General features: G+C 40.2%; 1 long non-coding RNA gene across 1 annotated transcript in view; it reads right to left on the bottom strand.

Moving 5' to 3' along the window:
- Nucleotides 1–10,491, bottom strand: part of LOC147579986 (uncharacterized) — a 31,078-nt gene extending 20,587 nt beyond the window's left edge. Inside the window, exons 1-2 of the long non-coding RNA XR_015251859.1 lie at nucleotides 10,406–10,491; nucleotides 9,719–9,790 (exon numbers count right to left, since the gene is read on the bottom strand). This is a non-coding gene — a long non-coding RNA (uncharacterized LOC147579986). The remainder of the gene's footprint in view (nucleotides 1–9,718; nucleotides 9,791–10,405) is intronic.
- Between the last annotated feature and the right edge of the window lie 3,450 nt (nucleotides 10,492–13,941).

Here is a 13,941-nt window from a genome sequence, read left to right as displayed (position 1 = left end):
GAGAAAGACAGATACCATATGTTTTCACTCTTATGTGGATCCTGAGAAACTTAACAGAAACCCATGGGGGAGGGCAAGGAAAAAAAAAAAGAGGTTAGAGTGGGAGAGAGCCAAAGCATAAGAGACTCTTAAAAACTGAGAACTGACGTTGATGGGGGGTGGGAGGGAGGGGAGGTGGGTGATAGGTATTGAGGAGGGCACTGGGATGAGCACTGGGTGTTGTATGGAAACCATTTTGACAATAAATTTCATATAATAAAAAATAAAAAAAAAAAAAAATTTAAAAAAAATGAAGTCAGTATGTAGAATGTACACTTAAGGGTTACAGGGTTAAACTCCACCTCCTTGAGGGCAGAATATCTGCATAAATTATTAAAAATTATTCCACATAAGAAATTTATCTCTTTTCTTCCAAGTATCTATTTTACAAAAAATGTTTCAATACGGACTCATGGATATTTTTTTTTTTTCCTTTTTTTTTTTTTTTTTATTTATATATGAAATTTATTGTCAAATTGGTTTCCATACAACACCCAGTGCTCATCCCAAAAGGTGCCCTCCTCAATACCCATCACCCACCCTCTCCTCCCTCCCACCCCCCATCAACCCTTAGTTTGTTCTCAGTTCTCAACAGTCTCTTATGCTTTGGCTCTCTCCCACTCTAACCTCTTTTTTTTTTTTTTTTTTTTGTTCCCCTCCCCCATGGGTTTCTCTTAAGTTTCTCAGGATCCACATAAGAGTGAAACCATATGGTATCTGTCTTTCTCTGTATGGCTTATTTCACTTAGCATCACACTCTCCAGTTCCATCCACGTTGCTACAAAAGGCCATATTTCATTTTTTCTCATTGCCACGTAGTACTCCATTGTGTATATAAACCACAATTTCTTTATCCATTCATCAGTTGATGGACATTTAGGCTCTTTCCATAATTTGGCTATTGTTGAGAGTGCTGCTATGAACATTGGGGTACAAGTGCCCCTATGCATCAGTACTCCTGTGTTCCTTGGATAAATTCCTAGCAGTGCTATTGCTGGGTCATAGGGTAGGTCTATTTTTAATTTTCTGAGGAACCTCCACACTGCTTTCCAGAGCGGCTGCACCAATTTGCATTCCCACCAACAGTGCAAGAGGGTTCCCGTTTCTCCACATCCTCTCCAGCATCTATAGTCTCCTGATTTGTTCATTTTGGCCACTCTGACTGGCGTGAGGTGATATCTGAGTGTGGTTTTGATTTGTATTTCCCTGATAAGGAGCGACGCTGAACATCTTTTCATGTGCCTGTTGGCCATCCGGATGTCTTCTTTAGAGAAGTGTCTATTCATGTTTTCTGCCCATTTCTTCACTGGGTTATTTGCTTTTCGGGTGTGGAGTTTGGTGAGCTCTTTATAGATTTTGGATACTAGCCCTTTGTCTGATATGTCATTTGCAAATATCTTTTCCCATTCCGTTGGTTGCCTTTTAGTTTTGTTGGTTGTTTCCTTTGCTGTGCAGAAGCTTTTGATCTTCATAAGGTCCCAGTAATTCACTTTTGCTTTTAATTCCCTCATGGATATTAATTTTATACTTCTGGTTATAATCCATACTGCTTTATTTGGTGGCTCATATTGTTAATTGTTGGGATATAGGACAATTGACTTTGTTGTTATCCTTGTATCTTGCAGCCTTGTGATATGCCCTTAATAGTTCCAGGAAGTTTTCTTTACTGATTCTTTGGTATTTTCTTCATGGATAATCATGTCATCTGTGGTAGCTTTATGTCAAACTTTCAAATCCATAAATTCCAATTACTTTTTGTCTCATTCACTAACTAGGACTTCCAGTGCAATTTTGAATAGGGGTGTTGGGAAAGGATAACCTTGCTTTAATGCCAATCTTAAAGAAAAAGTGTCGTTTCTTACAATTAAATGTGACCTTAGCTATAGTGTTTTTTTTTTTTTAATGTTACTTATCAAGTTTAGGAAGTTACCCTCGATTCCTAGCTTGTTCACAGTTTTTATTATGAATGGGTGTTGGATTTTGTCAAATGCTTTTTCTGCATCTATCGATACGAGCATATATTTTTTTTCTTTAGTCTGATGTACTGTGTGGTTTGATTTTCAAATTTTGAAACAGTCTTGTAAACCTGGAATAAAGATCAGCTAATCATGATGTATAAATTTTTATACATTCTTGGATTTGACCTGCTAATATTTTGTTGAGGTTTTTTTTACATCTATATTCTTGAGAAATATTGGCCTGTAGTTTCCCTTTCTTGTAATATGGCTTACTTTCTTATAATTAGGCTTACTGTATTTTTGGTTTTTTTTTTCCTATTTTTAAAAAATGTTTATTTACTTATTTTGAGAGAGAGTGCTAGCAGGGGAGGAGCAGAGAGAGAAAGAGAGAGGGAGATAGAGAATCCCAAGAGGGCTCCACTCTTTCAGTGCAGAGCCCAACGCATGGGTCTATCCCATGATAGATCTCGAGTTCATGACCTGAGCTGAAATCAAGAGTAGGATGCTTAACCACTGAGCCACCCTATTTGTCTCTTTTCTTTAGGGGAAAACTGAGATTATTGATTTTAGATGTTTCTCCTTTCCTTAAATATGTGTTTAACACTATAACTTTCTCCCTCAGCAGCAATTTCACTGCATTCCACAAATATAGGTAAGTTATATTTTCATTTTCATGTAGATTAAAATACTTTTAATTTCTCTTGAGACTTTAACCTATGTGTTATTTAGAATTGTGCTGTTAAATTTTTAAACATTTGGGGATTTTTAGCTTGATTTCTTATTTCTTATTGATTTCTAGTTTAATTCCATGTGGTCTTCAACATACATTATATGATTTCTGTTTTGTTAAATATGTTAGGATGTGTTTTCTGGCCCACTACATTGTATCTTGATGAATGTTCCACAGGAGCTTGAGAAGAATGTGTATTCTGTTGTTGGATGGAGTATTCTATAAATATCAATCAGATCAAGTTAGTTAAGACTGCTGTTTAGATTAGGTCAATTCGTTCCTTACTGATTTTTCTGAGTGCTTATCTATCACTTACTAAAAGAGAGATGTGGATATCTCAACTGTAATAGTGTTAACCTCTATTTCTCCTTGCAGTTTTATCAGCTTTTGCCTCACAAATTTTGATACTCTGTGGTGAGGTATAAACACATTAAGGGTTGTTATGATTTGGGGAGAATTATCATTTAGAACGCGTCTCTTTATTGCTAATATATTTTTTTTTATTCTGAAGTTGGTTTTTTCTATAATTGATATAACTACTCTTTCTCCTTATTGGTGTTAGCATAGTATGTATTTTTCTATCCCTTAATTTTTTAAGTGATCAAAATCTATTTTTAGAGCAGTTTTAGGATCACAGAAACATTTGGTGGAAATTACAGTGAGTTTGCCTGTTGTGCCTGCACATGCTTACTTTTTCTCAATACTGACATCCCATGCCACACTGTTACATTTGTTATAACTGATGAATCTACACTGACCTGTCATTATCTCATCAAGTCCCTAGTTTACATTAGGGCTCATTATTGGAGTTGTACATTCATTGGATTTGTGCAAATATGTATCCACCATTGCAGTATTATACAGATGAGTTTTTATGTTCTAAACATTCTCTGTGCTCTATTTTTCCTACCCCCTCCAACCCCTGGCGACCTATGTTGAGAAGTTGAAGCTGGTATATTAAATTAAGAATATGCAGATCATGAGTAGATACAAGCGACCCACAAGGATGCAGCAGGTAGCCCCCCTCAGCACCCAAGCTCCCACTTTGTGGAAGTGAAACCCACAGGGTCTTTTGGATTGAAGATACAGTTTCAATATGTTCACACAAAGGAAGTAGAGTCACAAGACTTATTACTCACAGATCCCAGAATTGAAAGGGCACAAATTAACTGGGGGAAGGGCAATCCTCCATCCCAGGCCTGGAGAAAACGGGAGCTATAGCATGAGGTGGCACACACATATCACTTGTAAGGTAGTTAGGGCAAAGTGAATTTATTTTTATTATTGAAGTATAGTTGATGCACAATGTTACATTCATTTCAGATGTACAACAGTGATTCAACAACTCTGTATGTTAAGCCATGCTCACCATAAGTGTAGCTACCATCAATCACCATGTGATGATATTACAATACTATTGACTATGTCTCCAATGCTGTAACTTTCATCTCTGTGATTTATTCATTCCATAACTGGAAGCCTATACTTCCCCCACCCCACTCCTCTCTGGCAACCACCAGTTTATTCTTTGTATTTATGGGTTTATTTCTGCTTTTATTTGGTCTTTTTGTTGATTTGTTATGTTATTTAGATTCCACATATAAGTGAAATCATATGGTATTTGTCTGACATTATTTCATTTAGCATAATACTCTCTAGGTTTATCCATGTTGTCACAAATGGCAAGATTTCATCTTTTTATGGCTAATATCCTATTGTGTTTGTATATGTGTATATGTATACATACATGTACGTACCACTTCTTTATCCACTCATCTATGGCTTGACACTTAAATTGCTTTCCTATCTTGGCTATTGTATATAATGCTGCTATTAAAATGGGAGTAGCATATCTTTTCAAATTAATATTTTCATTTTCTTTGGGTAAATAACAACAGTGGAATTACTGGATCATATGTTATTTCTTTTTTAATTTTTTGAGGAGTCTCCATACTATTTTCGAGTGGCTACACCAATTTCCATTCCTGCTGACAGTGCATGAGGGTTCTTTTTTTTTATTCACATTCTCACCAACATTTGTTATTTCTTATAATTTTTATATTAGCTATTCTGAGAGGTGTTAGGTGATATCTGATTATGGTTTTGATTTGCATTTCCCTGATGATGAGTGATGTCGAGCATCTTTTCATGTGTCTATTAGCCATCTGTATGTCTTTTTTAGAAAAGTATCTATTCAGGTCCTCTGCCCATTTTTAAATCAGTTATTTTTTTCATGTAGAATTGTATAAGTTCTTGTATGTTTTGGATATTAACCTCTTATTGGATATATCCTTTGCAAATATCTTCTCCCATTCCATAGATTTTCTTCACTGTTCAAATTGTGTTTCCCAATAGTTTATTTTTGCTTTTTTACCTCCTTGCTTAAGGAGAAATATTCATAAATATATTACTATATTCATAAATATAATGTCTAAGAGATTACTGCCTATGTTTCCTTTTAGGAATTTTATGGCTTCAGGTCACATTTAGGTCTTTAAGTTTTTGTGCATGGTGTCAGAAAGTAGTCTAGCTTTCTAAGCACCAATTATTACAGAGGATTTCTTTTCCCCATTGTATATTCCCCATTGTATTCCTTCTTTGTTGTGGATTAATTGACCATGTAAGCATGGGTTAATTTCAGGGCTCTCTATTCTGTTCTATTGACCTACATGTCTGTTTTTCTGCCAGTACCATATTGTTTTGATTGCTAGAGGTTTGCGTTATATTTTTAAATCTGGGATTGTGATGCGTCCAGCTTTGCTCTTTTTCAAGACTGCTGTGGTTCTTCAGGGTCTTTTGCAGTTCCTTACACATTTTAGAATTCATGTGGCAATTGTAAGTGGATTTCTCTTTCTGCTACTTTATTATTAGTGTATAGAACTGCAACAGATTTCTATACATTGATTTTTGTATCCTGCCATTTCACTTAATTCTAATAGTTTTTTTGGTGTCTGCAAATAATGACTGTTTTACTTTCTCACCAATTTGTCTGATTGCTGTGGCTTAGACTCTTAGTACTATGTTGAATATAAGTGGTGAGAGTGGATATCCTTGTCTTGTTCCTTATCAGGGGAAATCTCTCAGAGTTTCATTATTATGATGTTTGCTGTGGGTTTTTTTTTTTGTTTGTTTGTTTTTGTTTTTACATATAGCCTTTATTGTGTTGAGGTGTGCTCCTTCTAAACCTACTTTGAGAGTTTTGATCATGAACAGATGTTGAATTTTGTCAAATGCTTTTTCTGCATTTATTGAAATGCCCATATGGTTTTGTCCTTCTTCTTGTTAATGTCTTTTTGTCTATTCTGTTTTTGTCCATTTGAGTAAAGTAAAAATGACTTGTTAATGTCCTCTTGTTCATTACGCTGATATTGGTTTGTGAATACTGAACCACCCTTACATCCCTGGAGTAAATCATTTGATTGTAGTGAATTTTTTTAAATGTTTTGTTGGATTTGGTTTGCTAATCGTTTGTTGAGGATTTTTACATCTACGAGGAATGTGGATTAGCAGCCTGGGCAGGGGCTTGGCTCTTCCGTCCTTCCCCTAAACTTGCCCTCAGGAAGGCAGCTAGCAGGGCACCTGTTTGTGCTGAAGTTGCTGACCAAATGTCAGGCCCAGATGGACAGACACCTCTGAGGAATGCCCGCAGGGGGCAGATGGGACCACCACTGGGCTGAAGGAGGAAGAGGCTGTGGGGCCCAGGCAAGGCACTGCAGGCTCAGCTGTGTTCTTCTATCAGTGCCTAGGGCATGGCTGAAGGGGAACGTAAACCATGGCACTTGCCAGCCCTTTAACACAGAGCGAGTTCCACCATTTGGCAGGGTTTTAGGGCTGGTTCTTTTATATTCCAGTTGTCCTTTTAAACTATGGCTTCAGACAAATCTCATAATCCCTTAGTACTATCCCTCCCCACTTTAGCTCAAAGCACTGGGGATGGGGATTCCTTTCATTACTGTGTCTCCATCTCTCTTGCTGTTCCTTATGTGTTCCCTATCTTTTGTTGTGCAGGAGCTGTTCAGTAAGCTTTTACTTTTTCTGGAAGAAGGGCTCTATAAATAGGTATAGATTTGGTGTATCCATGGAGGAGGTAAGTTCAGGGTCTTCCTCATTGCCATCTTGAACTCTCCTCTCTGGAGGTCACTAATTTTTCATAGGCTTGACTTTAAGTGATTATTTTAATAGGTGCCCAGGAAAAGTAAAGCAGGAACTTACAGGGAGCATCCTTAACTAACTGTCCAGACTCTGGGTGTGAACAGGGTTATTATACGGTAAAATGCAGCAACTCAGCCTAGTCATTAATCTTTATGGAAAATCATAGGCACTCTCTGGTGGATATATTAAAAGACACTGGCAGAGTTTTGGTCACCCAGCACAAGAAACATTTGAGGAAAGTAAAAAATGACTATAAAATGCTGTCTGTAACCATCTCTCCACTTGCTGAGGTCTAGACACAAAGATAAGGTTATGGTAGGTATTTGTGTAAGATCATGGAATACTTTCCCCTGTTAGGACATCTTTTGTAAATATGTCCTAATTTGTACGTTATCATTAATATGCTTGTGGCACGGGGTACACTTTACAGCACATACACCTTCTTCCTAGGCCAATAAGTAATATAAAGCTAAACAGTTATCCAAAAGTGTCTGTGCAAAGGGTCATGTTGTTGCATTAAGGCTAAGTTTTGGTGTAACAGCCCAATATGTTCAGCCAGGATGGCTGACAGGTTGGTGTTTGTTTTCATGATTTGTTGGTGGATTTGCTGTCCCTGTAAGAGATACTAGCAGACCTACTCCTAGTATAATGAAGATGAATACTGCATGCATTTGACATGAGGGGTCAGAAAGCGAGATGGGCTGGAGGTTATGTTCAGTGGCTTTTATGGGTAGTCTCAGAAAAACTAAAGTATATTGCTATGAACAGGCAGGACTCTCTGGGGCCTGGCACAGAAGCAAACATATACATGTGGTGAATTATACATGTGTGACAGCCCCAAAGCACTGGACAGTGTGATTAGGGAAGCCAAAATAAGTTGGGGTTACCACAAGATGGCTAGGCTTGGATGCCCAGGACCATAGAGATTATGCTCCTTGGGATGAGGTGTAGGCTATATTCATCCATGTGGTTTGGTGCCTGGGCAGATATGGAAGATTATGAATGGCATGTGGGGGTTCCCTCCAGGTGCCACGTACTGTATTGCAAAGTGTCCACATAAAAGCAGTTGAGCACCATACCTAGTGACCAGGCAAACTGCAGAAATGCATGGATTGCCTTCTTTGGGGCAAATGGGGACAAGGTCAGTAAATTAAGCTGTGTGGGCCACTAACTCAGGAAATGGCATTTGTTGAACTTGCTAACATCCCCAGTAATTACTATGGCTCCCAAAATGAGCTTCGATATCTGCCCATTGTATAAAAATATTAAGACTATTTAAGTGGTTGAATGGGAGGATTGTGGAATCATGATTAGTGACCAGAGGGAAGGGTGGTGTAGGGAAGTGACCTTATTGTTGTGATCCTGGAGGATGTTATGCTGTGGTAGTGGTAGCATACACTGCCAAGGAAGGATCCTCCCACCAGAAATTAAATTTACTAACTTGGAGTAGGATGCATATTGTAGGCCAATCTACTGGAATGTGATGAAGTCAAACAGCTAAGTGGAATGTTCAAAGGGGCCGCATAATGTTGTGAGACTGAACACATCCCTTGGCCTTCCAAAGCTCAAAGGTATAGCCCAGAGCAGTTTGGCAATCATGGTACAGCCCCACACTCAAGCCGAAAGACCTACTGTTAACAAGGGAGTTCTGGGGTAAACACATAGTCAACTCTGCGAAATGCCAATCAAAGGGGTCATCAGCAGAGAATTTAGATAGACAAGCATTTAGTCCAGCAATCATCAACCACCATGTCACTTCTGTTACTGCAGAAAGCTGTAGAGGCAGCATGTGGATGTGGATGTGTCTTATGATGTTGTGGGCCAGGGTATTGTCATCTCTCTAAATCTTTGTGTCCTGTGTTATCCGTGTTGCTATGTCCTGCTGTCATCTCCAGCATTATCACAGGTGGAGGAAGCCATCCCAGAGAGGGATAGCTCTCCCAGGGAGGGATCAAGGGGTTTAACAGGGTCACAGTAAAGTAACTTGGTCAAGTTACTTTACTTCTCTAAGTCTTTTCTGTAGATGAGTCTAACAGTTATGATATTGATAATAACTAAAAATGATGGAGCATTTACTATGTGGGATGCCCTGATTAAGGTTTCCTTGCACCATTAAGAGCATTTTCTGGTATGTAAAATTCCAAGTAATTTTGGGGTCCTCAGGTGTTCACCTCACAAATGATTAGATAGTGCTCTACTCTATGACATAGGTTTCTATCCATAAATAGTAAAGGTTGGAAGCACATGTGCAGTCCTGTTTTAAAGAAAAGTTATTTATATTTTCCTGACAATCTAATATTTGGCTCTCTATTAGCAGAGATAAGTCTGAAATACATAAGCCTATCAGCCAATTAGGGTTGCAATTAGAGCAATATAATGGCCAGTGCCTAGAGGTCAGTCAGTGACCATTTGAACAGGACTGGTGGTCTTTAAGCATTTGTGCCATTGGTTCCATTTAAAATTGTCCAGGTAGTATCCACGCTTGGTGTCATATCAGGTGCAGCCCCTCTATGGCTGGGCTCCTACACTGGCCATCCCCCAGTCTTGGGGTGAAGTTGCAGCTAAGTGCTGTGTGATTCCAATAATTTTCTAGTGTTGCTTCTCTGGGTACGAGGAGAAGCCCCATGACCCAGATGGCACAAAAGTCACAGAGTAAGGCCAGCAGCAGCAAGCATCTTCATTTTTATAGTTGTGTACCTTCCTCTTGACCACTCCATGTGATTATGGGGCTGTGGTGGGTCTGCAGCTCATTGGTGGCCTCCTCCAAAGTGGAGTAGGACCAAGTTTTGCAATTGTATCACCATGCTGTCATCTTCTAATGTTATTGGTATCAACAAACCTGAGTGTCTCTTCTTCCTTTTAGAGATCCACACCATTCCTTCAGTGGGGCCAGCTGCAATTATTCCACTCTCTATGGGAAGATAAGGTCAGGAGAAATGAACTATCTACTAAAGCCACTATACATTGAAATTTCACCTGGAACATATCAAGTGGGTAAGTGTGGTCCAGCAGCAGCATAGCGGGCCTGTGTTTTTCTAATGGACCAGGACTCTATCTATGACCATGGGGCCATAGCCTATCACCCATCCTCGATTGTGTTGCAATGAATATTGGAAGGTAAACTGATAGGCATTTTAAATTAATTGTTGGGGAAAATGTAAATAACATTATCCTATAAAATAAAGGCATCAGATATCCCATGATAATAATCATAGGCATCATGGCCAGATGAAGCCAGTTGGTGCAGGGAGATTGGTGGCCATAGGGCCAAGAGTTAAAAGTGATAGTTGCCTCCGGCAGCGAGGAAAGTCCATCAAGGAGTCAATCTACTTAAGGAACAAGGATTTTAAAAGATTATTGAGCCATTTAATAATGCCAGAGGCCTGTGTATAGTATGAGAGATGAAAGTTCCATCAGGTGCTCTATAAGAGAGCCCAGTGCTGTTACATGGACAGTAAAATAAGTTCCTTGATATGAGTCAATGATGTCAGGAGGACAAAATGGAGGTAGTATACACTTAGATTACCTGGATCTCATAGGTATTCCTGATGGGTGTACCAAGCAATAGGCTGGTGAAAATATCCACACATGTAATGGTAAAGTGGTAATACCTGCTGATGAAAAAAGAGCCACTATGAAATCACCCTTCCATCAACTAAACAGTGGTGCATTAATGGAACAAAAAAATGAAGAGGCAGTTTCTAGTATTGGGTTTGGAAGCCTAATTTATAACTCAAAACAATACATTTTGCAAGGGCTTCCTTAAGCAAAATGACCCTGCTGTGGGTCCAGGCCATTATGGCAACAGTTCCCCATGGCCCAAAGAGATATGGGACCATTCAGCATGGAGTAAGCGGTATAAGGCTGGAATGGTGGAGTTGAGTATAGATTGATTCTAGGGGTGGTAATGGGCTGTGGTTCTGTGGTAGTGGTGGGAGCAGACACGGAGGTTGTCTGAGAGCCCCAAATAGGTGGTTGGAGCAAGTAGTGAAGCAAGGAAATCTACCTTGTGGTTAAAGACAGCCTCTGACAGTGTAAGTGTTTGTGTGTGCTAAAAACCAGGTAACCTTAATTGTGACTGGTGCCAGGGCAATATCCTTCCAAATTGCAGCACCCCAAATGGGTCTGCCTAGAAGGTAAAAATCATCCCACTGCCATTGACCTGACCATACTGCTAGCCCATTAGTTCCCACCCATGAGTCAGTAAAAATATGGACCAGCGGCCTGTCATGGGTAAAGGCACTGTGCACAGCCATTGTACTGCCATAAGCTCAGAAAACTAGGCTGGTCCTGACTTGCCATCTTTGAATAGCATGAAGCTGCTGGCAAGATGGCATGCTGCTGCTCTCCAGTAGGCTCCACTGTGTTTGGTTCTGGTGCTGCCATCCATATCCTCAACCGGACAATGTTGAGTATGGGAGCCTTAATAAAGGTACCTTGTGTATTTACATCTCAGTAGTTGACTGTAAGGCACCAGTTGGCAGGCTTTAATACTGGCCAAATGGAGGGATTCAAAGGAGAAATGGTATGTTTATGACTCCTTCCTTTAATTATGGGCCTATGGGCTGTGGTCCTTTAGTCCCTTGTTGCAAGCAATACTGGGGGATATTTACCATCTTAATCAGGAGCAGAAGTCTTCTGGACTCTCAATGTACAGTTCCCACAGGCAAGGCCAGGAAATTTGGGTTTGTTCCAGATAGCAAGGAGGTATATCAAGGCATCCATACCTATAACAGAAAAGGTAGGGTCAAAGGGGCCACCACCATTCAAAGATTTTTAATAAAGACTTCCAAAAGTGACAGTTAAGGGAAGTTGAATGCCTTCTACTATCCTACCTGTTATACCTTGTAATTTAAAGGGTGCCACTTGTTTATGTTTGGAAGGATTGCCAGGAAGCAATATAATTTAGTTTCCAGTGTCAATGAGAGCAGTAAAATATCTACTCTGTGTGTCCTAATGGATAATTGGAAGTATATAGGTGATTGTAGAAGGAGGGACAAGTTTCAGAACACTGCTGAGTCCCTAGGGCAGGGGTCTTGGAAGCTACGTCTCTCAGTAAGGGTAGAGGATCCCAGATCCTGTTGCTGAGGCTGGTGCATCTGGAGGGGTGATGGTATCCAGCTTTGGAAAGGAGCCATCAGTCTCCTGAACTGCTTGCAGAGCCTGAACAACATCTAATTTGTATTTGGGGTATCCAGAGGTTAAGTCATTAGGGACCTCTGATCTCTAGAAGTGCCAAAACAGAGAGTTTTGATGATCTCATGAGGAAGGGTGCTGGTTTGAGATGCCACCACTTGGTGGGGACTGATAAATGGTATAGGGTCCCTCTGTTGGGTTCCTGGCTAAGGGGACAATGGGGCCCATTTTCCTATATAAGCAAAGAAGATTTGGACTTCATGAAAAGTCTCTTTTTGATGTCTAACTATAGCATTTATGCAGTCTAATGTTTGTTATACAATATCTGACATTTCTATGAATTATAACAGCATGGCCTTACAATTAGGGGAGGGGTACCCTTTAAGAAGAACTGTTTATATTCTGGTCCCAAGGGTGCCTCCTCTCAGTTAGAAATGGTTGAGGGTCTGTGGAAGCATGATGCTCAGCGAAAAGGTATATACATTGAACCATCCTAATTTTACATAAGAGGAAGTGCACTTTATCCAAGGTTGTCAATTTACAGAGAGCTCTGGCTGTAATAAATGTGATGGACATATGGGCCTGGGACCAAGTCATAAAAATCCAAGTCAGGACAAGCAGAGCTCCTTCCTCCTAATCCCTCTGAGTCAGAAGGCTTAGGAAGTCTCTTTCTCAGAGTCTGTTTTTTTTTTTTAATGTTTTATTTATTTTTCAGAGAGAGACAGAGACAGAATCTGAAGTAGGCTCCAGGCTCTGAGCTGTTAGCACAGAGCTCAATGCAGGGCTCGAATCCATGGGCCATGAGATCATGAGCTGAGCCAAAGTTAAAATACTTAACTGACTGAGCCACCCAGGTGCCCCATGTCTGTTTCTTATACCTTGGTGGCTTGACACATTTGGGAGCACCCTTTGCTAGCACATCTCAGCTACTGTAAGCAACAGCTCAGAGCCAGTTCCAAAGACCTGTAGGAGATGATTATCACCCTTTTCCCCCTTCCCTTCATACAAACTATTCTAGCAAACTTTGCATTTCTATTAGTTTAATTCTATGTCTCCATTGCTCATTCAGACTAGCCATCAGCAAACATTTTGGTACAATGGATAGTAACAAGGACACCTTGAAGAAAGGTTGCCTCCTCCCAGATCCATATGCTGTAGCCCCTGGTTCTAGGGTGTCCCAATCAACTTCCAAGGGATTATAATCCACTTCTTCCAGTACAATGTAAATTTAGGGCTTGGGGGATTTCCCAAAATACATGAGAACATAGCATCATTGATTTGTCACATTAATATGCCATGATGCTCAGTATAGCCCAAGCCATTTGAACATGAGTCTTTTGAGAATCTAGTTATTTCTTTTTAACCTCCTCTTGGGATTGGGAAGAGCTGGTATTACATGCTCAAGGGCCCCCACTTTTAAATAGAATTTGTTTATTTGCACTATGCCAGGTGTGGGACTCCTGATCTCTGCACCCCCCCACAAATGCCTTGGCCCCATTTGCCCATCTGGGGTGCCATGCTGCCCTGAGTAGTGTTGCCTCTGTTATGGGTTAGGGCTGGCTCCCCCAGCTCAACTACCTGGTCCTAACCATCAACACTGTGGACCTAATAACCAATTTCTTCTTCTGGGACTATTCTAAGGGCAGCTTTCCTTGACTCCCAGGACCTGATAGCCTATGCTCCCATTCTCTACCTAGGGGAAAAGGGCAGAGTCCTATCACCTCAGTTTGCTCACCTTGACTCAATACCAGGACCTTTGCATATGATCAAAACCATCAACTCTAGACCCGACGCCTTACAGGGTCTTGTTTAGAGACTGATGGGATGTATACCTACCTCTGACTAGGACTGGCTGGCTAGTCTCTGGAAGAGTTTGACCTTTTACAGAACTGACAATTTAGGGTGGAGATTCATGGCAACATCTGG

Source organism: Puma concolor, chromosome B3 (genome assembly GCF_028749965.1).
Source record: "Puma concolor isolate L17-30 chromosome B3, mPumCon1.1.hap2, whole genome shotgun sequence".
In the NCBI taxonomy this organism is placed as follows: Eukaryota; Metazoa; Chordata; class Mammalia; order Carnivora; family Felidae; genus Puma; species Puma concolor.
This window is presented reverse-complemented; position numbering and strand designations above follow the sequence as displayed.